This window comes from Phyllopteryx taeniolatus, chromosome 5 (assembly GCF_024500385.1).
Source record: "Phyllopteryx taeniolatus isolate TA_2022b chromosome 5, UOR_Ptae_1.2, whole genome shotgun sequence".
In the NCBI taxonomy this organism is placed as follows: domain Eukaryota; kingdom Metazoa; phylum Chordata; class Actinopteri; order Syngnathiformes; family Syngnathidae; genus Phyllopteryx; species Phyllopteryx taeniolatus.
Window position 1 is genome coordinate 5,762,422 of NC_084506.1, and position 25,950 is coordinate 5,788,371.

Sequence of the window (25,950 nt, forward strand, 5' to 3'; positions counted from 1 at the left end):
GTTTAAGAGACGTGAGAATCGGGCCTTTGCTGACTTGGATCGCGAGGGAGGGGAAATGCTGAAATTTGGCCCAACTGTTGGTGTGTAGGTACCCCGCCTGAAGCTTTGTGATCAGAAATATTGAAAATGTTTAACATTGTCACTTGGTTTCTGTCCGATAGCGACGATATTGGCCAAATCGGGGAAGATTAATCACTCTTAACATACCACACGCTGCAAGATAATCGCTCAGGATCAATTTTTAGAGACCTCTCACATCGGACCTTTGCTGACTTTGATCGCAAGGGCAGATAAATGCTCAAATTTGGCCCAATTGTCGGTCTGTGTGAACCCCGCTTTACTTTAAATACTGGTGCTGAAACGTGACATTCCCAAGAAGCCTCAACATTAAATAGAAGAATGCCGTTAATATTTCATGGCCGTTAATATTTAATTCATCTATTTCTCCCTGTCGACGCTCTCCACTGACTGATATCCACAAGCCACAGTTTTGTTTTTTTCTCTCTTCCGCAGACATGGATATGCAGCATGTGGCTATGAGCATTTGTACGCTTATCGCCTTTTTACACGTGTATTCAAACGTTTTGGCCAAGTGTGTGCATGTGCGCGTGTGCATCACTCCGAGTCTGCCTTCGCAAACTAAAAAACGGACAAGCATTTTTGCACTGCTGGTGGTCCGCAGAGGACCCTCCACACGGGCCTTTATCTCCTCCCTGCAGCCGACACCCCCGGAACAACATTTAGCGCCACGGTGATATGCTCCAGATTGTCCCGGCAACTGCGCAAGGCCAATACTAATCAAGTGGCTTCTTCCAATATAAGTTGTCCTGTGGTATGATGTCATCTTGACCTCTCGGGCCCATTAACGGTGAGGGATATTAAAATTATTACGTCAATGCTCTGGTCTCATCTAACGGATGATTGAGGGGAAAACGTTAAGGATGCTCCAAACTTTTAAAAAGCGGACATCTGGACACATTTAGCATTTTACGAACAGGTAGGGAAGCACAAACTAATCACACGCAGTGTGCAAAGCCTGTCGCACAAACATTTCAAATGTCGGAAACACCACCAACTGAAGAAATCACATAGCTGTTTCCACCCTGAGTTGCTACAGTGGCCGTCGAAAAGGCACAGCCAGCGCAGCCAAGAATTGATGGGAGTCTGTTAACAATCCCGCCGGACTCAGACAAAGGAAAGAAAATAACCAAGGCTGTGGAAGCCTTCATAGCCGATGCTTTACGGCCATATTCTTTAGTGGACAATGCGCCGTAGTTTCATTTATTTTAAAGAAAAACAAGGAACTTTGTACCTGACTGCCTATATTTATCGAGGAGAATGAATCATCAAATCGAATCGTGAGACCGCTGGAGGCTCACAGCAGTATTGAACGTCAGCATGCACAACCGCAGATCTCCCAACTTGTGTATTTGGTAAATGACTCGTGACTTAAATGTCATTACAGGTGTGAAAAACAGTGGCCGAGGATCTGGCCGAGTGCATTTTTCGTGCGTTTTACCGCAGGGCTCGCAGTGTTCCTTTGGATTCATGCTCGGCGAGCGAGGGTTTCATTTTCAGTATGAGACGAAAGAAGAGAAGGAGAAAAATAAGCGTTCACACCTCCTCCTCCTCCTACATAAAACACTACTACAGATTGATGTGCAGTGCCTGAAGATGAAATGCATCCTAAATCATAGAATGTATCCTCTTTCATCCACCATACAGCACCATCATTCCCAAGTGGCCTCACTTTGAACGAGATGCACTACAAGCTTCTGCAAGTTTCCTTATTTTTCCTTGGGACATCCGAAGCTGTATTAATGAATCACTTTGGTGAGGAAAATAAAATGATGTCCCTGAAATATCATGAGGTCAACAAACTAGGCCTTACAAAGGATCTGGGGTAATTTTCCTTCCCTTGCAATCAAAAGTAAGCAAAGGCCAGATTCTTTGACGTTTGGAAATAAAAATAATGCAAAACTAAGATTGAAAAAAAAAGAGAATTTAAATACACAAAGAAGACAATGTTAGGTATTTTCTGCTTAAATAACTGGGAATGTAACATTTATATATGACCACACACATTCTATCACTAACCCTGATTGTTTAGTAGCATATTGATAACCTATATCTCATGTATACAACTTAACATCTGTGGATGTAAGAAGAGGCATACATTAAATTATTTCCAACCACTGGTGACTAGTTAGTGTATGTTGACATTGATGTGAGAACTAACAAGTGTCAGACAGCGTTTGTGGCCTTGAGTTAAAAAGGTCAGTCTTATCACCGTGGCACCGCGTGTAGTTCAAGGGTCTGAGTCACCGCCTCATCCAGGAGCACTTTGAATTGCCTTTCAGCGGCTGCACAAACGGGGCTCTCGGCCAGGAAAATTGGTTCGGGAGTGGCACCGACACTGCTGGCCCGCAACAAAGGGCTGCTCACATCAGTGACGCGCTGTGTGTACGCGAGTGTTTCTGAGTGTAATGTCCACCCCTGCCTTATCCAAAGAGTGGGAAACAACGAGCGGCAATGTGTCGGCCCAGTCATGTTTTCACTTCTCGTGCAGGCCCACCAAGCCACAAACAACAAACGAGAGTCTTGTTTGTCCACTATTGTCCTTGTTGACAAGCGGCGCTCATCGAATATTCCACAGTTTCATCCGTTCGGACCCCTGCTGCATCCAGAGTTATAAGCAACTTTTTTGGTGTTTTTACAATAGACGCACAAGCAAGTCTGAATTTAGTTTCGCGCCTTCAGTGTATTACCACGGCGGGCCACGATTTTCTTGGCAGCATTGAGCTCTACTTGAATGGATGCAGCATAATTAAGACTAAGAAGAAGAGGCAGAGAAGGTCCCCAACTAGTAATATTTATTGTTCCCACAGAGCATAGAACATACAGTATATGCATGTGAGTATTGTTATAAGCTTTATTTGCATGTGTTGTTGCTCCTTGTGTGTTAAAGCAATTTTTTGGAAGGTTTATATTACCGTAACTATGCTAATTTTCGTTAGCTCGTCTGTAGCTATTCGCATTACATGTTAACATAAAGCTAGCTGACATTTTTATTTTTTTTTTGGTGACAAAATTACATAGTTTGCTTGAACATTTTGGTGTTTAAATACACAATGAAAATTCTCTTTTGTCGTATGTGAGTTTTATATTCAACTTTATTTGGGAGTGACATATAAACAGCGTGAAGCAAGCGCGCTCTGCCTTTTATCTGGGGAACTGTATGAGCTTGAGTCTTCTTTTCGTTTCCTCTAAGTGCTGATATAGAATATAACTCCTCCCATTTCTTGACAGCTAGCTTGAGAACGGGCACGAAGGGATACTTTAAAAAGTGTGTTTTAATATGTTTTTGACACACCGATAACTTGATTACTGATTTGGTGATATTGTTGTCTGTGTAACCATAACTATTTTTATAGCACTTGGAGATGTCCGAGAACCAACATCTAGCTCCACAATTTTATTTGTACGTTATTGCACACATTTAAATACCATTTAAAAGATGATGCCCTTAAATCTAAATCTTATCTTTTGAGAATTACTGTGCAGTGCACTTGACTCACTTGTGCAATTTACTTCATTAGTCATTATTGTATTCCCACCGCCATTACTCACATGTTGATTATAATGGATGCCCGGGATTTTTTTTTTAATCTTCCTCTTCCCCAGCGATGCACACATTTTCTTCATAACATTAAATTAAACAGAGGTTAATTTCGCTAATACAGATACAATAAAAAAAAAAAGGGGACTACAAATGGGAAATAAATAATAGATTTTGCACTTTGAGTATTCACTTTTAATCATTATAGCTAATGACTAGAGTCTCCAAAGATGTAAACACTTTTTTTCTTTTTTCTTTCTGTAATCATATTAATTCATCTCTGTAAACAGCCGCCCATGCCACATTGCTCGGCTTCCCTGAGGTGTCCCCCATGGTTCAATTCTCGACCCCCACCTCTTCCACTTCTACCTGCTCCCCGTTGGTCAGGAAATCTGCCAAACCGGCCTCTCTGCCGACATCATTCTGACTCATCTGCCAACGACATTTGACTCCTAATTTCCACCCCCTCTCACTCAACATTGTCCATTTGCCTCTGCGAAGGCCCTCTTGGAAACTCTGTGTTTGTTGTTATTCTTCCAAGGACTTAATTGCCTTTTGGGGGGGCCTCAACATGTCCGGACACTCCTTGATTATTTTGAAAGTGTGTGTATCCTGATAAAATGTAAGTATTTAACAGGTCTCGAACACAACCCTCCCCCCCCCCCCCACACACACACACACTTTGACTTATAATACATGACTGGTTTCTTATTCCAATGGATTGGTATTAGAGAATGGAGTCGCTCCCTGACATTTACCGATGTACATGTCGTCTTGGGTGACACTAAGGTCACATGATCTCGAGATTGTGCTATGAGTTATAGTTTGAACACTATTGCAGGTCAGTGAGGTGAGCGACATCAAGCAGGGCTGGGTGAAGTCAACTATTAACCCTGGCCCCCAAGGTTAGTGTCTGTAAACGCAGCCTTCTTAAATCTCATCACACACAGACACCTTCAACTAAGAAAGATTATTTACCACCTCCCATTTTTTTCTGCTGTACAGTAGTGGCGGGGCGTGCATTCGGTACCTGGTACCATGTACATAACCCTATGTAACAGATTAAAATGACATCAATTTTGTAATTCCATTACATAATCTGTAATTAGTTACTCCCCAACAGCGGCAATGAGAAACGCTAAAAAGTAAAAAAAAAAGTAATATAATTTCATGGAACAAATTGTAAATATAGTGTATGTAGCGCAGTGCTTTAGCCAACCACTGCTCTGCAGTGACCCCCTCGTGTGTTCTCAGCGTCCGAGATTGAACGCATCTCAGAAGTGGTCGACTTCCTGTCACGGCCGCCACATCTGTTTGTGTTAGCCGTGTCAGGCGAGGCGTGGGAACATAAGGCAGCACGCTGGGGACGCGACACTCACGTAGCACGGTGAGAACGACCGCACACACACACGCATTACACAGTGCGGTTGTCACAGATGTAAGCGTGGAGAGTATGCTCCTCCCTCAGGGCGCTCGGCCATCAGAGGGTTCAGCGTTAGATGTCTCATTTTGGACCCTCATTGTCTCCCCCTTTGGGAATTCCTGTTCCTGGAAAATGTGCAGCTGCTTTCCTTCGCCAACTCTTTCATCGTGACAAACCCAGGGAAGCAGCTCTGCTAATTATTAATTACCTGCTTCATATGAGAACCAATTGATTGTCTTTCATGACTTATTAGTCCTCCACGTACAGTGTTCCCCCCCAATGTGTTGCGGTTCATCCTTCAAGCCCCCACTTTACGTCCATTTTTAAATGAGCAATTTGAATGGGTTTTCACAGTCTATAGGCAAATCTGTATTTAGAGTTGCACACCTGAAGTGTAGTACCATATTGTGCCACAACATGCCGGGCAGCACTGAGCTCTACCTGCCGACATACAGCGTAATTAACAGCAAGGAAAAGGGGCAGAGAAGGTCCCCAATTGAGTGCCTTGACTTACAATTTTTTAGTTAAGACCTGTCACTTGGCCAATTATTTTTATTTTTTTTGTCTGGAGATACGAGTGCATTTCAGACCCCCGTTGCTAGATGGCGCCAGCAAACTTCACAACATGCGGCCGTCATCAATTCACATTGGGTTCCTCGCAGCGGGAGGGTCGTATCACATTTTCCGTGTTTGCTGTTTATGTGGGGCGCAAATGTCAAAAAATATTTCAGAAATAAAATAAAGTAAAAATATGTTTTGGTGTGCTTTGAGTGTTTTTCAAAGCACCACTGTACTTTGAAAAGTATGTTTTAATAACTTTAAGTGTGTTTTAATATTTAAATGTGTTCTAAGAATGTAGGAGGTGCAAAACTATTTAAAAAAAAAGTGTTTTTATGCGGTCACTATTGTGGATTTGCACCTACCGTGGGTGTGTCTGGAACGTATCCCCCCAATAAACGGGGGATCACTGTAAAGGTCATTTGTCTTGTCAAGTGCAAGTTTGCGTCGCATTCTGGGAGCTTTTGTTCTTCAGAGCCAAAAGTGACACTGTGTGCTGTGGTCATCACAAAAAGCAATGACCTGCCGTGCAGTACCGCACGTACAGAAGGCCATTAGGCTCGGTGGACATGGCTTCTTTCAGTAATGGAGCACAATGACATTTACTGCCATTCCATGCGGTGTTACAGCATTATGAAGCTTCCGTTGCCATTTCCTCGCAGTCATTTGTAGGTTAGCCCACTGCAGCTTCGGAGTGCTTTACCGCAACAAGCCCAGGCTCCCCTTACAACTTTAATTTTACTTTAAAACCACTGTGTTAAATCCAGAGTGGTAAATGTGAATTTCTCGACAAGATGGTTGAGGTCGAGTTTCCGCCACTGCGAAAAAGATGCTGCGTACCAATTAAGAAACGACTAGGTTTCTGTATTTATCTTTACTGTGACATCTGATTGCACCATTGATGTGGCATCTGTAAAGCTGGAGATTTTAGAGTCAATTTATTGCAAGTGGTCATCTTGAGTGCACTCCACAGCCCACACAATAAGAAGATTAAGATGATCTTTTGATCGTGTTTTTCCCCTCATCATGTGTGGGGTCTCTCCTTTTAATAATAAAAAAAAAAAAATCTAGATATGTCTACTCTGCTTTAGTGAAGATGAGGGCCAACATGAATATACATATTGTAATTAAAAACATTATTTGTGGGGGGGGAAAAAAACATTCAGTATTCTAAATATCAACAGCTGATACTCCCTAATTAGATGATCGGACACAGACGACTTATCGGCTCAAGAAAAAGAAGTCTTGTGACCTTTTAGCTCAAATTAAAATGCTCTTTTGTGTTGCCACACGGAAAGTAAGTGGGTGGGGCGTTGGGGGATGGGGGGGGGGAGCTGGCACCTTGAGGAATGATTTGTGCGACACCCTTTAATTGGGACACTGTGTCATGCAGCACGTGTGCCACTTGTATTTAAATGCATGCACATGGCTGCTTCCTTTCCCATGTGCAAGCATAATGCTTAAATTGTTCACACCTGAAAAAAAAAAAAAAAAAAAAAACGAGACCAAAATTGATGCCTGACTTCCTTTTAGTGTGTAAGGCATTAACATAACTAAAAGGAAAAAAAAAAAAATATATATATATAAATATGATCAACAATGTGAACTTCTTCCGCCCGAAAACATTTTGTTGACGGAGGGCACGTTGCCTAAAATAGAGGCACTTCTCCAATAAGTGGGGGAGGGAGGGGGGCTACGCCGCCTTTGAGTACGTCAATGAAAAGCGTGGCTCTCCGTTTTTTTTCTCCCTCCTCCCATTTGTACCCTTTTGCCCTTTCTCTTCTCCCTTTCCTGTGTAGCATCTAACCAAACATACATTGCGCAATTATTCAGTGCTGGCTGGCTGGCTCCGCTTGCGCCTGGTCAGCGAGGCCGCTCCCGTCGACGGTCCGCTGCTAACGGGAAGCCGCCGCCGCGCTGACAGGTGGGGGCGAGACCGTCTTCCTCATCTCCTAGCGCTTCATCATTAAGGGAAGTTGGCGCAAAGATCAACACCTTTGTCTCCTCGGTGTGCGCCAGCAGCTGGGAGCCATCACGGCGCCGCTGACATGCAGGCCGGCAAGAGTAGAGAAGTACTCACACTCTGCACTTAAGGAGATGAAACTGACGAAAGCCGCCGATCCTCCTGTTTGAACCCTTGACGCTGAACTTCAGTCATGGAAGAGCGTGCCTCACAATGTTAACAGCATGTTTGGATGTCGGCGTCACAGTTTGAACAGGAGGAAGGGGGAAATGATGCCAATCATATGCGGGCTAAATATAGCAGCACGCTGCTCTCTCCGTCGCCTGTGTATACTGCAGCCAGTGACAACAAACAACTTTTTTTTGTACAAATCTCGACAGGTTTGCATTGAAAGCTAGTATCAAAGTAACATCATTCAATTCATCATACTATAGAATTGTTACTTTTGAAGTGCCTGCACTGTATGCAAATAGTTGGGTCACATTATATATTTCTTTTGTATTGATTAACATTATGTACTTCACATTATATTTACTCCTTTTTCTGGCAAGTTGAAGCGCTCAAGTGTTTGTTCATTCTTGCTCTGTTTGCGAATGTAGATGGAAGCAGACCGCGTACTAACTCGCCGATCGCCGGCGAGCTCGAAAGCGCGTCACGTACTGTACGTGCTGAACGTACTGTAGCTCGCGGATCTTCGGAGTCATCAGAGCTTACAACGGAAAATGTTGAAATGTACACACCAGATCCAGTATGGGACGTCTCCTATCTTTAATTTCGAGGCGCACGCCGTGCGATATCGTGGCAGACGGAGGTGACGGACTTTGACGCCAGTAGAGTCACGTCAAAGTCAACCGTATGAACTGGTTCCATATAATCAAAGCTGCTGACGTGGTGGCTGACTCACAGGCTTCGTGTTTTCATGTACATCCTGATGTGTGTGCCCAGATTGCATCCTGCCGTCAAACGCTGAGGAACTCATCACTCACTTCCAAAGAGAAATGAAGCAAGGTTATTATTATTAGTATTATTATTCAGATCTCCTTCAATCTTTCTCAGTGGAGTTTTTGTTTTTCGTTTCGTTTGCCATGAAATAAACATTTTCTCTGCTGTTAATGAATCTCGCTATCAGCACGGGCGATGCTCACGGCCTTTCTCTTACTCGTCGACAAAATGTCAATTGGCGGAAGTGCACGCGGTGAGGTGTTTCACTCACCCTTCACACTGAGCGACGCGACTGAACAATAGCGAACATATTACAGCCGGTGACTCACACCCGCACGCAAAGAAGTAGTGTGATATGAAGAGTCCCTACAATGTAACCCTCTATCGTTTATGTTACTTTGATATGTGAATTAATAGGATATCGGAGCTGAAGTCACAAAATCGTACTCTCTTGGCGCGCATGTACTGACTCCCTTTTCTGAAGGAAGCTCACATGAACATCGTAACGGAACAAACGTTACCTTTTTTTTTTTTCCCCCCCAAATCATCATCATCATTTTTTTTTGCACCTCACTCTCAAGGCATGGCTAATCGATTGATGGTCAATGCAACTGATACGCCGATCGAACAGTTGAATTAAGCAGCGGTTGATAAAGTATTAGTTGAACAATGTGCTGTACTGCCGCTAACCTAAGACTGCTTAAACTACAGCAGAGCTGCCAACCTGTAAAAGTTCCCTTCCAGAGCAATTTGTCCGAATTTGCGATCTCCCTGTTTATCACGGGGGATTACGTTCCAGAACCACCCGCAATATGTGAAAAACCGTGACATTCAGGGACATTTTTTCATGTAGTTTTACCACTCATTAAACTCATTAATACACACATATTTGAACAACAACAACAACACAAAAACATAAAACGGAAGTATATACAGTATATTTTGTACGTATTGTAACGTCTGTGTACGTGCCTCCAATGGGGATTGTTCAGCGCTAATTAGCGATGGCGTCACGGTTGTCGCACACAGACGTCTGCCAACATTCCGGATGTTTTCGACGTTGGGCGTTGCAGACGACGGATGTTGAAGTGATATTTCTTCTGGAAGCCGTTGGGATGCGTGCGGCATTGCGGATCCTGCCGTACGACATCGACGGGCTGTTTAGCGGCTCGCTCGCGTCATTAAACAAACTGATTACATTTTGGTTCCTCTCCACAAAGTGGCTGTAATTTCTCGGGCTTGCATGGGTGATCGTTAAAGATTGAATTTTCTTGCGTGGACCTCTGTCAAAAATTCACAGGCTGCAATTAGCAACCCAAACATGCTGCGTCATCCTTATCTTGATTTAAAGACATTTTCTTTTTCAAGACTCTGTGAAGCCCTTCTGTATGATACACTGAACCAGTTTTGAATTACTCACTAAAAGGCACTATGATTAGATTACAAAGGGGGGATGAAGACAACGATTTTATTATGAGGCAAAACAAAAAAAATATTTCAACATAAAGCAACCTGATTTCTTCAATAACGTTCATCTGACCAGCGTGATGTTGAATTAAGCACGAGAACGAGCGACGACCCGCGTGCGATTTCCAAGCAGGGAATGCACGCGCGGGCGCCAAAGATGACGAGCAGATGGCGAGCGCCGCGGTCCTGTCGGCACAACGTCGCATGTGCGCTCTGAATTGGTTGAAGGAAAAAAAGAAGAAGTGAAGGAATGGATGAGATCAGGCCATCTGTCTGCATGACAACAAGGTGTCATTTTCAAGAGGCCGGGAAAGTTTCTTGACAAGATAACGCTCAACAACGACTGCGCTTTTGCCGCCTCTGATTGTTTATGCAATCAAATCCTACTTTTATGATGCGGCCTTTTTAATTTTTTTGGAAACACTACTGATGCTCTGTAGTAGTGATCTTATTTGTCCCAAGTAATTGCGTTACCTATTCTAATCGCCACTCATCTTAAAATACTTATACCAGTAGTGAGTATGACATTTTATTTTGCAATTCCGTATTTCTTCAGTGTAGCTTTTCAGGTGATCCTCGAGGCGCTTGTATGGACCACTGACTCATGAGTGAATCCCTTCTTCAACACACGGCCGGGGTGTGGGGGGGTTATTGGTTGGAATTCTGATTCTGGCCCGTCCACCTAGGTTTTCGGGCGGCCAGCAAACACTTTGAAAGATAAAGTCTTTGCTCGTTGCTAAACGTCAACGTAAGCGACTTTGTTGTCCTACCGGTGGAGACCCAGGATCCTGATGTGACGGATGTTGATTTTTTTCTCTAATTGGGATGTGCTCGAGGTGCTATCAAGTGTTGGATTAAGTCCCCGCTGAAGCCCCGGCAGCAAATACATCGCCCGCCACTGATGGTCTGCAACCATCTTTCACAATGCACCTTGTCCGTGCTCTCTTTTTTTTTAACACACAACTTTCAAACGCCCCCTCCTCCTGATCCTGCAGTGGGCTGAGATGAAGCCAGTTTTTATAAACCTGTGCGCACACACACACACACACACACTCTACAAGTGCTTGGGAATTTGTCTGCCTACACGCTCCAAGGAGCAGGCTTGTGTGTGTGTTGGCTTGCAATCTCCGTTGGCGCTGGCTGCACTGTAGCAGGTGGTGCACATTTTTCCATTTATAATAAAACGCCAAGCGGAGGCATCTTTTCACGGCGTCCAACGTTATATTGGTGAAAACGTTCCACGATGTGAGCGGAGAGCAGTTTATTGTCTCTGCCCACTGTTTGACATTACAGAATAACATAATAGAATTGCAGTTGCATCTCAATAAATTTGAATATCGTATTTCAGTAGTTCAATTCCAAAAGTGAAACTTGTGATATAGATTGACGACACAAAGAGTGAAATATTTCACGATTTATTAAAGCTTACCGTTAACGAAAATCCCAAATTCTGCATCTCATAATTTTGAATATTGCATTAAAAAAACCTCCAAAATATTTTTTTAAAAACTGAAATTAGGTCGGAACTGGCATTCTGAAAAGTCTTTTCCCATGTGTTTAATTAATCTGTACAATACGAATTTGACTTTTTGAATTGAACTACTTAAATTAATACACTTTTCTATTGTATTTTTATTTATTGCGATACACTTACATATGAAAATGTTACCCATCCATCCATCCATTTTCTGAGCCGCTTCTCCTCACTAGGGTCGCGGGCGTGCTGGAGCCTATCCTGTCATCGGGCAGGAGGCGGGGTTCACCCTGAACTGGTTGCCAGCCAATCGCAGGGCACATAGAAACAAACAACCATTCGCACTCACAGTCATGCCTACGGACAATTTAGAGTCTCCAATTAATGCATGTTTTTGGGATGTGGGAGGAAACCGGAGCGCCCGGAGAAAACCCACGCAGGCACGGGGAGAACATGCAAACTCCACACAGGCGGGGGGACGGGGATTGAACCCCGCACCTCAGAACTGTGAGGCTGACGCTCTAACCAGTCGGCCACCGTGCCGCTATATAATAGCCCATTATATATTAATATCCCATATCGGATGAATTAAACCCACCACTGTAATGTCTTAAAGGTAACTATACTTTGGAAAGAGCGGAACTACCCACAGTCCGCCGTTCACTGTATGCAGCAAGAACTCTGGGTTGGTTGTCACGGTTACAATAAATACAAGGAAAAGGGTGCACAGTCAAATCATGGGATGGGTAATGAGCGCCAACTTAATTGCTCGATTACAAGTCTTTGGAGACATTTGGTGGACACTGTTGCTTTGCGAAGGTCCAGCACTGGTGCAAGAGCCCACGTGCTGCAGCGCTCAATAAAGTCACCCAGTGCTGATCACGCTGCGATTGGCTGGCAACCAGTTCAGGGTGTACCCCGCCTCCTGCCCGATGACAGCTGGGATAGGCTCCAGCACTCCCACGACCCTTGTGAGGAGAAGCGGCTTGGAAAATGGATGGATGGACATTTTATGGAATTTTATGATGGTTGCTGTAGTAGCAGTTTTTGACAGCTGTAGAGTAGAGTCTGTCTGGACTCAATTATTCTAATTTGGTACCTCGACTTAAAAAGAAGGAAATGGCTCTCAATTTCAGATCCAGGGTAAAGATATATAACAGTGGTGTGTGTTCTTTACGCAGATGGCTTCATGGCCGAGCTTGGAAAACCACCACGTACATCGCCTCACTGTTCTCACCGAGTCATCAGGTAAGTTGATCACATCTCTTATATTTTTAATTGACTGTGCATTCCAAAAAATACAACATCATACAGGTGACTTTTTGTGTAACGTTGAACGCTCGCGGCCAACCCCGATGTGCTGAAATGAGGCCACATTCAAATATTGCTAGCAGTTTGAAAACTGCTTATTACTCTCAGCGCAACGTGCAAACACGAGGACAAAACACGACTGTACCTAATGCATTGTCCTTCCTTGTTCTTCTGTGGGGTTTATTGGCAGTTGGCAAAACAGCTTCATGGTGCACTAGCGCCACCAATTGTCATTGTCCTTCCACTGCAAGGAAATCAATGTAAATTGACGGTTGTGGGATGTAGTGAAGTTTGCTGGCACCCTCTAGCGGAGCAGGTATAAAGCGCACTTGGTATCTCAACAAACTTGTGAGTCAAGGTACGTGTATCTCAAGGCACCACTGGCCTGTGGAAACTCCCGGTTTGAACAGGCTGGGTAAGAGAGAAAAAAAAACATCGAGCAGGCGTGACGTGTGCCGTGCAAAGAAACAAAACAAACCAACCATGAAATGTTTAGTAGGAATGCGGATAGAAAATCAAACAGAGGACAGTAATTGGTTTCTTTTCACCCTTTCAGTTCCAATGAAACTGTTTCTCTCGGCCACTCTTTGAAATAATTCCGAGTCACGTGAGCATCCACTGGAATCCTCAATGCCACGCACATCCGCCGCGATAAGAAACATGGGCTCGGTGTTATCGTCATGACCAGGAAAAATCAAGGAGAATTCAGAGGGTGCCCTGATTCAGGAATTTTTCGCACGGAAGGACTGGCTGAATGTTCTAAAACAAAGACATGAGTGAAAAAAGTCACCGAAAGAATCCCTACCTTCATACGGACACTGAGATATTATGCAAATGATGGAGATTATTCACACAACCATTGGTTTCCGCAATTATGATTATAGTGGAGCGAGGTATTCCCGGTCTTGTGGCTGCAATCAACTGCTTGATTGAACCGTATGGAAATATCTCAACCTTCAGTGTTGTCTTAAATTAACGCACATGATTTGAAACATTGTGCATGTGAAGCCCATCAAACCTTATAACATTTAACTGTCTCATGTCACATGGGATTAGGCCTATAGGTTAAGTCTCGTGACATGGTAGCACTATGCAAAATGTTCTCTTTACTTGCATGCGTGCAGTCAATCATCCGCACTAAGGAATGCGCCGTACCAAGTTACCGCGCAGTTCGATATTAAAGATCCGCACCATTTCCATTCTACTCAGTCCTCTGCGCCCCACACCGTAATAATATTCCAACCTTATTTTTGTCAAATGCAAATGCGACGTCCCCAGGAGGGTGGCAAAGGCTGCACAGTCCGCCCTCACAGCTGATATTTACACTAAACTCAGCGCTGGAGTCGAGAGATGTTTAATGATGTGCCAAGCTTGTCCAAACCCAAAGTGTGCCGCAGTGGCTGGGGACACGGCTCCCTTAAACAGGAACAACTGAATTATTTAAGAAAACCAATAGAGTTGTGCATTGCATTCTAATCATCTTGGACTTGTTTGCAGCCGTTGGGCTTTTCATTGAACATGATGGCGATCAACCGCTATGTCGCGGTTCTTCAATCTCATTTGCACGTTTTTAAGCGATCCTTCTTTTATGGATTTTGACTGTATATGGGTCATTTTCATATAATTTGATCAGTACAGTAAGGACACTTCTAACTTAGCCATTTCTTATGATGGCTGCATCTCTTTCAGTCGACCTCAGTGCTGCCAGGCATGCTGTGGCATAACGTGGTACTACACCGAAGCGGCGCAACTCTAAATTCAGAGTTGCCTGTATCTTGAAAAAAAAAACAACATAAAAAACGATTGCTTAAAAATCCATGAACGTTGAAACCCAATATAGCAAAGGAACACGTAAATTATAATTAATTCCTAAAGCTCAAATATTTTGACAGCTGTGTTTGTACATTCTTAGTAGCATATTTGTACACGACTGTGCTACCGCCGCTATAAAACTCCCTTGTGAGGCGCGATGATCCGCATCATTATTTTTGCATTGATTTCCAGCATCTGAACGGATCTCCGCGCATCCGTTCTGTTTCCGGAAATAAACTGACCTCCTCACGCGACCCTGAAACGATGTTGGATGAAAATGTTCCCGTTATTTCTGGAGCCTTGATTTTTCGAGTGTCAACGTGCCGAAGACAGACAGACAAACAGACAGACGGAAATGCAGGCAGGCGTTCACAAGCACGCGCTGTTCAAAGTGACAGCTTTCTCTTGTTTTGCATCGCTTTGTGCACACCTAACTTCCTTTTCATCCCCTACTGCTTGCCTGCCTACGCCTTCCCTCACAAACAAGCAAACAGTCAGCTCCTGCGACAGAATGAGAGACGCATGATGTCTTGTTGAACTGTGCCAGGCGTTTCATTACACTATGAATATATTTCACAGATAATTGGCCCGGGACCATTACTCATTGTCAATGGTGGGAAGTAACAAATTGTACAAAAGACCCTGTAAACTGAATGCAGAGATTTGTTTTTAAATGCTTTATACATGAAGATAATTGCTGAAAACTCATGCAAAGACTGAGAAGTAGTGTTGCCTTTCACCCCTTCAGTTTTCCCCATTTTTTGGGTGCATGGTGCATGATGCACTCTGGCGTCCGGCATGAGTTCTCCCATCCACCCCCCCCCCCACGCCTACATGAACCTTCCCTTCGGATAGTCCGCTGGCGTGGCCGCTTTAGAGCGCCTCATTGTTGGCCATGGGTGTGCGCAAGCAGAAGAGCGATGAAAAAAAAAATGTTTTCCAACTCCGACGTGACAGCCAGCGTGCGGGCAGAGGCTTCGCGCTTTAGAGTGCCTTGTTGTCGCGGTGTGGAAAAGCCCGGTGGGTTATAGTCCACCCACCAAAGGCTTTAAACGGATATATTTTTGCAAAGACGATACACTGTATACATAGTTGTTTGAAGGTCGTAGAAGTGGCATTTGATTGACAGTTGGCCTCAGCGCATTCAGCGGACACGCCCACAGCTCTTGAGAGTGGAGAGAAGGGCTTGCTTGATTTGACACAATTTTGAAGCCTTATTTCAAAAACATGCAGGGTTGTTGGCGACACTCTTCTCTGGGGTATCAAACTTCCAAGTGATAGGGACTAAGTCTTGTTTTTGGGTGTCTGTACATTACTTGAGTATTTCTATTTCTAAAATTGTACTCCTACATGTGAAACCAGATATCTGTCATTTCGACTCTGGACTTTGTTAAATAAGGCCTCATAACTTTTTTCAAACTCCACGGATGATGATACAATGACGGTCAAAATCCATTTTTACATTTTACATTGGTACTTAAATGCATTTCAGAGTCTGTACATTTTGACTTTTACTTAAGTACTGGAGTTGAAGCAATACCACTTTTACCGGAGTGTCTTTACTTCTACGTGAGTAGCGTGTGACTACTTTTACTGTTAATAGAGATGATGGTTGGTATGCCAAATGGAAAAAAAAACAGCTCACTTAAAAGAAGGTAATCATTTAAATGGACCTCCTTAAACAGCGCTTGACCTCTACTGGAAGCACAGTTCAGTTTGCCAGTGAGGTAAATAAAGATAAATGTGACCATTATTGATTTAAACTCTTCTCACCTCCTCTCAAGTTTAAATCTCTCTGTGCGTTTGCTGCTGACATATATATGCGTACGTCTCTTTGGCTCAGCTGGCAGCAGGCGATATTAAGTCCATCTCTCTTCTTCGGATCGAGTAGAAAATCAATACGGAGCAGTGAGGCTGCTCGCTTACACTGGATTCGTGACAAATAGTCTGCAAACGCACCAAACCGCCTTGTCGTCCATTTGCTCGTCCGGACCATTTCGAGTGCTCGCTAGCTCTACTTGTGCTCGTTTTTAGTAGGGGGCCATTTAACCGTGCGCCGTGTTGGAAGAGCAGGAGCACAGGCGGAGAAACAAAACGATTAATCATACCCAGAACAAAAGGATTATTTAGCTCTCCTACTTCATTAGGATCAACTGTGAGCCTTGTGGTGAATATTACATGAGCGCAAGATGAAAGCTAGACTGGCAAGTTGCACAATACGTAATAGACCAGTTTTTTTGGCAGGCTGCTGAAGCGGGGTTCTGTACCTGCAATTTTGCATCCATCCATCCATTTTCTATATATCTGGGTCTCAGTTGACTTTAGGCGAAGAGGCGGGGAAACACCTGGTCGCCAGCCAATCGCGGACCCTTTCCAAAATGGGAGGGAGCCACACATCATGAGGTAAACGTTGGCAAGCGGAAACGAACGCACCGACCTGCATCCTGATTGTGGTTTTGTTGAGGGCAAAGCAAGAAGCAGCGTGTAGACACAACGAACACAAATAGGAAGTCTAAGACCGAAGACTTTTTCTCAGGTGTGGCATATGAAGACGCTGATTAGACAGCATGATTATTGTACAGGTGTGCCTTAAGCTGCCCACTCTAAAATGTAGTTTTTTTTTTCCACACAGTACGATACCACAGATGTTGGAAACGTCACTGAAGCTGTTGCCCGTGACTTTGGTTGGAGGACATGTTTACCGCTCTGCGTGAAAAAAAAAAGTTAGGACTTCTGCTGTCACGATGCTGCACCGCGTCACGTAGCGAGGCTCAACTCTTTTTGCGGTGTGACACCAAGAGAACGTAACTGGAATGCAGAACGACAAGGCTGCGAAGGGAAAAACAGTCAGCAGCCATTAGTATGCGGCACCGAGCCAGCACCCCAGGCTGGACCTTTTGCAGGAACTCTTTTGCGCACAACCAAAAAGAGCAGCGAAGTTTAACACTGCGGCCTTCACTAGACTGGTAATTCTCGCTCGACATCAGAGTCACCTTCACGCACTACCATTTTGGGACAAAAAGGGTCGACTGTGACATGCCGTCCGGAAACAGAGAAGAAGAAGACAGATGTCAGCTCGACTGGCTTAAGCGCTTAACTCTTGTGCGACTTTTATTAGCGACGGCCCTCTCGAGCTTGACGGCAGTAATGAAGCCATTAGCCACAAAATTGACTTTGGGATAAATAGGGAACATACGAGGGGTTTAAAAGGCCCAAATTGGCAGCCGTGGTCCCTTTGTTTGAAATTCATAATTACATTTGCGCACAGGCACCCCCCCCCCCCCCCCACACCCCACCCCCCATCATCGACTTTTCTATCAAGTTCCGTCTTTAGTATGCAGCAGAATATTAAGCGAACCAATTTTCTGGGTGAAAACTTTAGTGCTATGTAATAGCTTTCAGAGGGTGTTCAATAAATAATGGCATGCTTATATTTAATGCAGTGCAGTCGTGTGTTAATCAGCGGCTGTGAGGGGAACGTTACGACCTCATGGCGCTGATCTCTCTGACTTTTTTATTAGTGATGTCCCCAGCAAGAGCCTTCAATAATTATGATCAATTGTGTTTACATTGGATACTTCATTAGGTAGGGAATCGCAATGAGAGCCAGCACACGAGCTGTATCAAAGGAATCAATGCTCCGTTTCTTTACAGGGCCATTTCGTTTTGTCGTTCTCGAAAACCTTTGAATGCGCGTGTCAAACTCTTCAGTGATTCAGTACTTTTTGCACAACTTTGCGGTTCTCGAACAAGGATCTGATAGGCAAGATTCAAAACAGGTGTTTGAGCCAGAAATAGACCAATCGCTGTTGGTATTTAAACAGTCGTCTTCATCACGCTGTTGACATTTTGACATCATGAGACCAGGATGACCTGACATAACAACTGATCAGAACAAGAAGTGGCCACTGAGCTTAGACTGTCAGGTAGTGTTATCAGTAGATTGCAGCAAATATACAGAGAGACTGGAAGAGTCACAGAATGGACTTGTTTGGCCGATTGATGGCTCCAACAACTATTGTGAATTTTGCTGTTAAGCTCCTTGCTGTTGAACAGGGTTCAAAAGGTTCGAGAAGGTGCGAGCTGTAAAGGATGTAGTGTATTTTGAGTTCATCCTGAAATTTAAAGCCCAACATCACTAACCTTAAAACAACCAAGAGGTTCTAGACCGTTCTCTTTTTGGACTTCTTCAACAATGCCCTACCCGTGGAAATTACAGCAGCTACCGCTATAGCAATGTTTATTTTTACACTCTCGCATTTGGTTAAAGCACACCTTGCCCTTGCAAGGTCCGCAATTCACACGAAGAAATGCATTCTCACCAACAGTTCCCCTTCAGATAGGGCCAGTTCCACTTCTGACTAAATATGCACTTTCTATGTAATACTGAGCAAGTGGTTCTATGTTTGTTTGTCATTCAAACAGCCTATTGCAGTCCCGACCTTCATTGCGACAAGGTACATATTTTACAATGCAAAAATGTCACGGCAAACCACCAAACAAACGTCACGAAAGTATACAGTGGAACCTCGATAGAACGGACCCCGATATAGCAGATATCGGATAAAAACAATGTGTCACAAACTTTTTTTTTCAGAGCTCTCAATGCCATGGGGTGTATTAGGCTGCAATCACAGTTTCTATAATATGTAGTTTTTACTGGAGTAGGTGATCAGCCTACTGCCCAACCCCAGCGCCTGGTATTGCTAGGTGGTCTCCCATCTAAGTACTAGCCAGGACCGACCCTGCTTAGCTTCCAAGATCGGGTATTCTCAGAGTAGTTTTGCCGCTGACAAAGTCTGTTAGCTGCACAATTGTGCGCTGTATGTGCTGTGACGCAATTCAGGCAGATCACACTATGACCAGATACAATTCGAAAAGCCGTGCCTACGTGGTGGCCATGTTGAATGTGGGGCATTGAGGTGGCGGCCATGTGATGATGGTTATATCTATTGTCTATTGTGCATAGAGAAAGCGGCCTGGCTGCGGTGTTAACGCTGAGGAGTACAAAACAACTCTGTGGAGTCTGGAACATGCTATTTTGGGGACAGTAACATTTTTTTTCGTCAAGCTGTTCGCCTGTGGCAACGTGCGGCATGTTCGAAAGACCTGCACACGACCAACAGCGTCTATTCCCGGAAGTACGGGTGCCAGTCTCCAGGCGTTTTGAGTTCCAAGCGGACACTACCGTTCTATCTGTTAAATCTACAGTCTGTTAGTTCCAGGTCAGTTAAATCGAGATACCACTGCATTAATATAGAGAATTCTAAACATTTGTGGGGGTCATGAATTACTTGCTATTTTTTGTCCAGGGCTTAGTCAGGATTACAGTACTCTCGTTGGGAAGTGAATAGAAAGAGGCGGTCGAATGTAGTCGTGCGCGACGCAGGTGGTCTTGCGCGTTTCCTGCAAACGAATCCGCATGAACTTAAAGTACACGCACCATGGCGCATTTTTCATTTACATCTGCTGATGTCCAATTAACATATCCCATTGTGTTGCACGTCTGACCCCGATTGATCGATTGTTGTCGGGCTTCGCGCCCCTCTGCGCCCCGCGCACGCATCCACAATGACAGAAAGGACATGTGGATGAATAATGCATGTCTGTATCAAGCCATCTTGCGAGCACAATGCGGGCAGACAAGAAGGAAACGAAGAAGAAGATGAAAAAGGAGCATTTGGGTGGACCGAGTGGGAGCACATCAACACAAAGCCACATCCAAAGTCACAGATACTGCAGTCTGTAGAATGTGAGGATGGTGACATTAAATGGACGAAAATTACACATGCACATCACATGCATATTTTGTATTGGTATTGTTTTTTAATAATGCAAAATGCATAATTGGTAGAATAATTTATTCCGAAAATGTCGGATGGCTGCAGCCCTTGTTAAAACTGTTCAAACTTGCACATAGTAACAAAATTCAACAAAAATGTTCAGCTCGTTGCAAACTATTTATCACACGCGCGGACTTTCCACAATAAAACTCTCCGATTCGAAATATTTTGCCTCCTCACACATTTCATCACTGATTCAAACACTCCATTTTCAAGTCTCACATTCTACATTTCAGCAATTCAATTAATTCCAGAGGATTTCAGCTCAGCGTCAACTTAATTGTATTAAGTAGACCCTTTTACAGAACCGTGTGCGCAGTAAAACAGTTATAGTTGCCACAAAAAGAGTCACACATTTTGTTCTTGTTTTGATTGATTTTGAAACTACGGAGAAATGGCGGACAAAGCTGTTACGCACCATTGCAAAGTTATTCACAGCAATTGACAGCTTCTGTGTAATGAGAAGTGCCTTTTGAACATAACGCATCAATTAACATGGGTAACGCGCAAAAAATGGAATGCATCTAATACTTGCGCTGTACAGTGGGGCTTTGAGATATGAGTGAGTGCCATGTTTCATTACAGACGAACTGCATTTCCCTTCATTTCTATCGGGTAAGAGGATTTGAGATTTCGAGACATGAACGACGTCACGGAATGAATTCAACTTCGCTTTTTCCCAAACCTCCCGTATCGAGTTTACGTTTTCATTCCTGAGCCGAATGAGGACAAGTGCTATAGAAAGAAGATGGACGGATGGACCGAGTGTTCCATTCTGAAGTACAGTGAACAAGAAACTACTACTAATCCAATTATATTTCAATTTGCCTTTAAACCCGTGAATTGTAATGCTCAGGCAATGGATATCATTTTGTTCTGGGGTGAGTGGAGGGCGTAAAAGTCTATTATCTGTGTGAATTGAAACCCTGATATGAGTACACTATAGCTGCAACGCAATGCAGGCGAGACGTGAATATGGCCCACTTTTGAGTAGATGACTTTCATTTTGCTGACGTCATCGTCTCAAAGGCTGCGGGCCTGGCGGCTTGCGTCGAGACGAGACTCCACTAGGAAGTGTGGAGAATTGAGGGGCGTCCACGTTCGATGTTTGAAAGCTTCCTGATCCTCGGCAGAGTTTTGAAGGCCACGTTACACACGGGTTACGTGCTCAAGGTCTAAAAAAAAAAAAAAAAAAAAAGTGTTGGAGTGAAGTGTCCATTCTCTGTAGCGCTTATCTGGTGGGAAGCAGCAGAGTACAAGTACTGTAATTATTGTGCGCAATAATAGGGCTAATCCCACTTTGGTCGCCATGCCGAGCGGCATCCGGGCACTCCAGAAACCCAAATATTTGGATGGAATAGAACGTAATAGAACTTTGTTGTCACTGTCACACAAACAATACCGACTGTTTCCCATAATATGACCCATTTAAAGTGCATCAAAGGCCAGATGATCACATCGCAGCCTGTCATTAAAACCATAACAAGAAGAAATGCTGCAATCTTTCATTATCGTTCATTACTGGCGCGTGATTACACGAAATAACTTGCCATCGTCCCATGGAAGCTGTAGTCGACAATAAAATGAGCAGCGCGGTGAAGGAATGTGAGCATGACGGATGTCGTTGGGTTTTGTCGTCCTTGCACATAAAGCGCGTGAATCCCCCGGAGGCGGCAATTAGGCCTCCCGTCTGCTCGTGACTAATGGCTTTCTAATGGAGTCTCCACAGGTAGTGTACCTGTCTTGGGAGGGTCAAGCGAAACAATGTGTGTTCGGGGTACTATTTCATTGTGTTGTTCTTTTTGAGCAGCCGGTGGCATTGTCTTCAATAAGTGACATGCCATCTCTATTGTGTTCTATTGCGGTCAGTGCGCAACGGCGCTGCGTTGTCATACTCGGGCGCCGTTTGTAGTGGTGCCTTGAGCAATGACAGGTTTTTGGAGAATTTGTTCCCCTTGACTTGCAAGCAAAACATTTTCGACACGAGCGCTCTGCGGTGGCAGCAAACGATAGAATTGACCATTAAGCAACACATATTGCAACACAAACACGTAAACAGAATATAACAAAACTCATATGCATATATTGTTTTTCCTCTTTTCCTCTTTTTTTTTCAGCCCTCAATTCTCTTGGCCTCTTCGCCAGCGCCGATCTTCTTTCCACGATCCCGATGTCCTACTTGCCATTATCGTTCCCTCACCGTGCTCGCCCTTTTCTTCACAGCCCAGGCGCCACCTCCAGCTCTTATCTAGAGCTAACCCTAGAGAAGCTTCACCTTCACAATGATCACTTACTGTTCTTCCCCTTGGTCACGAAGCTGTGGAAAAGACAAAGAGAGTTTGACTGTTTATTTTGATATCCAGCTTAAGGTCAATGTACTAGTACACTCGCTGTCCCCACTAGTAAGACAATTCAGCGCACTAGTAGAACAACTGTCTTACTAGTAACCTTTTTTCTGACTACCAGTGCCACTTTTGGCCTACTAGTATGACCTCAACAACAAGGAACTTTCATGATCCGTGCTTTTGTTGACTTTGTCCGTTGTCAGTGGTAATGTCGTGCCTTGCTCATTAGGTTTTCATTTCCACCAGCTCTCGTCAGCCCTGTTCCTCGTGTCGACCAATCAGCCCCTTGCAGCCACTCGTGTCTTGTTCAGGCGCTGTTGTGTTTAGTTCTTGGTTGTTGTGTTTTTCGATTTGCTGTTGTGTTTAGCTATTTGTCATTGTGATTGGTTGTTTGTTATTGTGTTCTTTTGATTTGCGGTCACGTGGAGTTATTTGGCATTGTGATGAATTATTTGCTGTCGTGTTTTTTTAACTTGCTGTTGTGTTTAGTTCTTTGCTGTGGTGTTCTGCACTTCAGGGCCACCGTACCTCCTTGCATCCCTGCACTTGGCTCCTCCGCATTTTGCCTCCACGCCAACACCAAGATCACCCAATCGTGACAGCAACATTGGCGAACCTTCCCAGGACTGGTCGACGTACAAAAAATGTTTCCAAGACCCCAGCCGACGACTCATTCAGAGAGTCACAAAGGAACCCAAGTGCAACATTTAAAGAACCTCTCGTCTCAGTTAAGGTAAGCGTTCATGACTCAACAACTATGCCAGCGTTCCTTAAAATGGATGTCAACTAAAAGCTAAAGCGGCTTTGCATCGCGGCCGCCGCGGCCTTTTATCAGGAGCAGCTGCTGTGCGTATTGATCGCAGTTTGCCGTATATCAGTTCCCCGACATGGACTCTCGCTCGGAGCCTTAGCGAAACAATAAAAGCTTATTGATCACGCTGCTCACCTGACACCTGCCTGCTTTCTGCTTGTCTCTCGTGATTTGACGTGAGGCCTTTGACGACACCTCCAGCAACCGTTAGCGGCTCAATAGCGGGCTTCCCACAGCGACGTACGCAAATAGCGCTACGAAACACCTCGTTAGCAATTCGTGAATCAATAAGTCGTCCTTTGACCCAGTTTGGGGACAACATGACACAGCACATGAAAAGATCAATTAACAGATGTGGGAAAACGTACTCACACTCTGTACTTGAGTAGAAGTACAGATGCTTGTGTAAAAAAAAAATATATATATATATATATATATATATATATATAAATAAAAAAGACCTGATAAGCATCATAATTAATGATAATAATAAACAATTAGGTGGCAGAGTATAGATATTTGTGTTAAAAAAAAAAAACGGAATCAACTCATGTACTTAAGTGAATGAAGCACACTTTTTTTTTTAAATTGTCAATTATATATAATACCCCGTTTTCATAAATTGGCAGGAGAACAAAAAAATTCTCCGAATTAAAGCCAGCCATGTGGAGTAATTAACTCTGTCGCCGCTGTTGTACAATCCAGAGGTGGCGAAAGTACTTCAATTCTGTACTCGAGTGAAGTACAGATAGTGGAAAAGTCAGTACCAAAATATTTGAACTTCCCACCACTGCCCTCATCGCTCCTGCAATGAATAGAAATGACTGTGAGCAAAGTGTTTGGGAGTCACAGATTGGAACTGCGGTTCAGTTTGGCACACGACGGCCTCGTCGTGTCACGTCGCTAATTAGCACACATCCTGTCTGCCTAATGACTACTAAGACGAATTACAGTAAATAAGCCTCACGTTCAGAACATCCTGGCTGTCCTTTACAGTACTGGTTGGTTTTCAAACATGTTTTTTGTTCTTGTTTGTAGGTTGTGAGTGAGTTTGGCAAATGGGGATGCAGCTTTGTGCTTTTGAATCTCATTTGCGCTTATTTCCCTCAGCGTGTTGGCGCAGGAAATTGTGCCCGCGTTTGTCTTTGCCAGTTATTTACTCCATCAAAGAAGCAGGGGTGCATCAAAACTAGGAAGTATTAAGAATTTAAAATGGCAAAATGTCGCATATTTTTAAGCCATCGTTTTTATGGGTTTTTACAGAAGACAGATACGTTGGAATTTGGACGAGATGCAACATAATTAACAGAGAAAAGAAAAGGCAGAGAAGGTCCACAACTAGTAATAATCATTGTTCCCTCAGAGTAGAGAGACTAAACAGTATACTTGAGTATCATTGCGTGCTGTTTGTATGCGTTGCTGCCCTGTTTGTTAAAATATTTTTTTTTTTACATCTATGCAAATTCCCGTTAGCCCTAAGTCTATGGCGTTTTGCATTATGTTAGCATTAAGCTAGCAGACTTTTATTTGACGAAATGTTCCCATTATGGTGTTTAAATACACAAACATCTTTATTTCTCTTTTTGTTTTATGCATCAGTTTTACAGTAAACCTCTACTGGGAATGAGAAGAAGAAAGAAAAAAACACAAGCAAGCACACTCGGCTTCTAATTTGGAGAACTTTGCGAGTGAGAGTTGTTGTTTTAACAAGTTTTAAAGTGCGTTTTAACAAGTTTAAATGTGTTTAAAGCATGCTGGAGGGTTAAAATGACACACACACACACACACACACACATATATATATATATATATATATATAGTACCTTTTTTATCTTTACATCCTGGATTTTCAGCTGTCCCCGCAATCAATGGGATTCACAGTATATAGTTTATAGTGTGAGTCATACATTGTTGGGCAAAGCCTTTTGTCTTAACATTAGACAAATGAGTGACAATAATGAAATCAATGCCCGTCTTGTGTACAGCCGTGCATAACGAGCGCGCGTGTTCAGTATTGTGTCGTCCTCCAGATCCAATTAAAACGATCCTAAAAGGGTGTGCTTTTCAAATGAAGCGTCACTAGAAGTTGCGGTGCAAGATAAACGGGCCTTTTTAATTACGTTGTGCGTGACGGAAGGGAAGGGTTTGGCGCCGGGGAGACACAGGGGTGGTAAGGAGGCGTTATGCGTGTGTATGGGGGGGGGGGGTCCGCGGGGCGGGGCGGGATTTATGCAGTGTTGCCCTTGTATCTTCGAAAGGACGGAGGTGAGCCGTGCAGCATTAACATTCTGCCCGTGCTCCTGAAGGAGCTGACGGTGGCCTGGCGCAGATGCTCCCCGCCGTCTTTCACATTACTCAACATTTCACGCACGCAAACTGCAA

General features: G+C 43.9%; 1 protein-coding gene across 4 annotated transcripts in view; it reads left to right on the plus strand.

The window, feature by feature from the left end:
• Positions 1–23,656, plus strand: part of ankrd34c (ankyrin repeat domain 34C) — a 47,274-nt gene extending 23,618 nt beyond the window's left edge. The window contains exons 1-4 of one of the 4 annotated variants that reach the window (XR_009788567.1): positions 7,429–7,672; positions 8,509–8,571; positions 12,628–12,694; positions 22,530–23,656. The gene's annotated coding sequence lies outside the window, so the exon portion shown is untranslated. Of the gene's footprint in view, positions 8,572–12,627; positions 12,695–22,529 lie in introns of those variants that run through there. The other 3 variants (XR_009788568.1, XR_009788566.1, XR_009788569.1) reach the window with 3 other exon arrangements.
• Positions 23,657–25,950: the final 2,294 nt, after the last annotated feature.